The following is a 4,203-nucleotide window of genomic DNA, read 5'->3' as shown; positions in this document are numbered from 1 at the left end:
TTTGGTATAGTACACTTGTTATTGTTGATGAAAGAATGTTAAAATACTACTAACTTAGTATATAGTTTGCAATAGGTATATATTTTTTCCCTATATGCCTATTATTAACGTCTAGTTATAGTGTCATACCTTTGTTCTAGTTCATGAGAGAGATTTCTAATATTTGTATAGTTAATCACGGACATTGTACACCACAAGATGCACTATTTTATTCATTCCCATCTTTTAACCTCCAAATTCTGGTGACATATGTGACTCTGAGCTTACCCTTTTCACCACCTTCACACACCTTTCAGAACTGTTAGTTATTCTCACAACATGCTACCATTACCCCTGTCCATTTCCAAATGTTGAAGTTCACCCTAGTTGAGCATTCTGCTCATGATAAGCAACCGCTCCCCATTCTTTAGCCTCATTGTATACCCTGGTAACTTATATTTCATGTCTATGAGTTTACATACTATAAGTAGTTCATATCAGTGAGACCCTGCAATATTTGCCTTTATGTGTCCATCTTATTTCACTCAATATAGTGCCCTAAAGGTTTATTCATTAACCCATTTCTTTTAAGATGGTTTTGTTCACACATCACACATTCCATCCTAAGTAAACAATCATTGGTTCCCTGTATAGTCATGTATTTATGTATTCAGCACCATCACCACTATCTATATAAGGACATCTCCATTTCTTTCACAAAGGAGGAAGAGTCAAAGAAGGCAGAGAGACAAAAGAAAAAGAAAAGAGAAAGACAGAAACAAACAAACACACAAATCTTGACAGCTAGAAAGCAACAAAAAGAAAGATAGCATTAACCTCAAGTAGAATAAAGAGTCAGACAACATCACTAATGCCAGGAATCCCATACCCTTCCCCTATCCCCACCCCCGACACACATGCATTTAGCTTTGGTATATTGCCTTGGTTATATTTAAGGAAGCATAATACAATGTTTCCATAAATTATAGTCTCTAGTTTGCATTGATTGTATTCCCCCCAATTCCACCCTATTTTTAACACCTTGCAATGTTGACATTCATTTGTTCTACCTCATGTAAAAACATATTTGTACTTTTTATTACAATCATCGAGCACCCTAGGTTTTCCTGAGTTACACAATCCCAGTCTTTATCCTTTGTCTTTTGTTCTGTTGTACCACATGGTCCCAACCTTCCTCTTTCAAGCATGCTCACAGTCATCTTTGTTCAGTGTACTTATACTGCTGTGGTACTGTCTCCCAAAATTGTTTTCCAAACCTCTCACTCCTGTCTTTTCCTTTCTGTCTGCAGTGCTTCCTTTAGCGTTTCCTGTAAAGCAGGAATCTTGTTCACAAACTCTGTCATTGTCTGTCAGAGAATATTTTAATCTCTCCCTCATATTTGAAAGACAGTTTTGCTGGATATAGGAGTCTTGGTTAGTAGTTTTTCTTTTTCAGTATCTTAAATATATTACACCACTTCCTTATTGCCTCCATGGCTTCTATTGAGAAATCTGCACATAGTCTTATTAAGCTTCCTTTGTATATGATGGATTGCTTTTCTCCTGCTGCTTTCAGGATTCTCTCTTTATCTTTGACATTTGATAATCTGATTATTAAGTGTCTTGGCTTGGGACTATTCAGATCTATTCTGTTTGGGCTATGCTGCACTTCTTGGATCTGTAATTTTATGTCTTTTGTAAGAGATGGGGAATTTTTATTGATTTTTCCTCTATTATTGTTTCTTCCCCTTTTCCCTTCTATTCTCCTTCTGGGACACCAGTGATATGTACATTCTGGATTTGCATTTCATTCTTAAGTTCCTGGAGATGTTGCTTGTATTTTTCCATTCTTTTCTCTATCTGTTCTTTTGTGTGTAGGCTTTCAGTGCTTTGTTCTCCAGTTCCTGAGCATTTTCTTCTGCCTCTTAAGGTCTGCTGTTGCATGTTTCCATTGTGTCTTTCATCTCTTGTGTTGTACCTTTAATTTCCATATATTCTGCCAGCTGGCTTTTCAAACTTTCAACTTCTACCTTATTATAACCACTGTTTTCATTATATGGTTCATCTCTTTTGCCATATATTCCGTAAACTTTTTGAATTGACTTATTATTTGTTGTTTCAGTTCCTGTATCTCAGTTGAAGTGTAAGTTTGTTCCTTTGACTGGAACTTAACTTCATTTTTCTTAGTGCATGTTGCAGTTTTCTGTTGTCTAGGCATGGTTTCCTTGGTTACCCCAATCAGGTTTTCCCAGACCAGAATGGGCTCAGGTTTTTGAAGGAGGCAATAGTTTCAGGTCTCCCTGAGGGTGTCTTAGAAGATCGATGCACCCTGTGAGGCCTCAAGTCACTGTGCTTTTCTGCCCAGCAGGTGGTGCCTGTCACCCTGTAGCTCCAGACTGGTGTAAGAAGGTGTGGCCTGTAGCCGTTTTCCCCCAGGCTCTGTGGTCTGGTTCTGAATGGAAGGTGGGTAGTAGAGCTGGGCCCCACCCCTTTCCTCTTAGGGCAGATAACCCTCCTAGGGAGAAGTCATTAGCATTTGAATAGACTCTGCCTGTGCTATCTCTACCCTTGTCTGGGTCAGAGCAGTGGGAATTGAAAATGGCTGAGGCTTTTTCCACTGAGCCAAAACAAGGACAGGAATTCCCCTTCAGGGCCAGTCCATGGCCACCCTCTGGCTCTCCAAGGTCAGTTTCAACCAAAGCCTCTGTCTGCTTGTTGGGGATTTGTAGCTCATAGCAAGCAGTCCACGCTTGTTAATTAAAACCCCAGCTGGAGCTCAGCTGAGCTATATTGACTTGCTGGGAGAGAGCTTATCTCTAGCATGATGGGGCTTTGCAGATTGGGCTGTGGCAGGAGGGAGCTTTCAGCATGGATCTGCAGATTTTCCTTACAGATTTTATGCTGCGATCTTGGGCATTCCTCCCAATTCAGATTGGTGTATCATAAGTAGACAGTCATGTTTGTCCTCCAGCAGTTATTCTGGATTATTTACTAGTTGTTCCTGGTTGTTTATTAGTTGTTCCAGGAGGACTAACTAGCTTCCACTCCTCTCTATGCCACCATCTTATATCATCCTCCAATTCCTTAACTTTTACTTGATACTTTTAAAATAATTTCTATCTCTTTATTGATATTCTCTATTTTGTGAGACATCATTCTCAGACCTTCCTTTAATTCTTTGACATGTTTCCTTTAGTTCCTTGAACATATTTATAATAGTTGATTTAACATCTTGTCTAGTAAGTCCAATATTTGGTCTTCTTCAGGGACAGTGAAGACTTTTTTTGTGTATATGGGTCAACTTTCCTTTTTTGCATGTCTCACAATTTCTGTTGTTGAAAACTATATATATTTAAAAAATATAATGTGACAACTCTGGAAATCAGATTCCCACCTCTCTTTGGGTTTGCCATTGCTGGTTGTTTTTGTCACTGTTTTTTTTTTTTTTTTTTAATAGATTTTCCAGGATTAGTTCTGTAGCATCTTTATTCTGTTGCCACTGAATTCTCTACTTGGTGAGCTCAGGGGTCAGGAAATGACTGGACAGAGATTTTCCTTAAAGCCTTTACACATTAGTATCCTAGGCTTTACTTTGGGGCTGTCTGATTGTTAGGCATGCAGTCAATGATCCAGCAGGCTATTTACAACTCTGCCTTAGCCTTCACATCTGACTGCATAAAGCCTTTCATAGAGTGCCCAGGTCAGCCGCAAGTGAGATATTTGGGCTTCTCTTTCCTGGGTGTGTGCACAGCTCTGCACATGCATGTAACCTACTTGATTCCCAGGAATATGTCAGAGTTTCCAAAGTCCTCTATGGACACCTCATTGCCCAGTTTTTCCCTTGAGGATTTTTGGTCAGTTTCTTGTTAGCCCCAAATGTAATGCTGCCTCAGACAGCTGCAATGTTAAATAATTGCCACTGATTGTTTTCAACATATACCCAGTGGGCAGGCTGTTCATACAGAGCGAGCTCTGAGTTAGGTTGACTACAGACAAGTCCTGTGAGCTATCTGACAGGTCAAACTGTGAGCTGTCAGACAGGTCAAACAATGATAATTCTTTTGGGTAAGGCTTTTGGGGGGAGTTCCAAACCCATTCTGCCCCCTCTAGTGTCTGTCATTCTGCTGGTTTTTACAGCTAACGTGAGTGTAAGGCTATTGGTTTTCAAGGCTACTGTGGAGCTGAGGAGAACATGGAAATAGGGAAATTAAAATGCCACAAAAC

Source organism: Choloepus didactylus, chromosome 13 (genome assembly GCF_015220235.1).
Source record: "Choloepus didactylus isolate mChoDid1 chromosome 13, mChoDid1.pri, whole genome shotgun sequence".
In the NCBI taxonomy this organism is placed as follows: domain Eukaryota; kingdom Metazoa; phylum Chordata; class Mammalia; order Pilosa; family Megalonychidae; genus Choloepus; species Choloepus didactylus.
The sequence above is the reverse complement of the archived record's forward strand: the minus strand, read 5'-3'. Positions refer to the sequence as shown.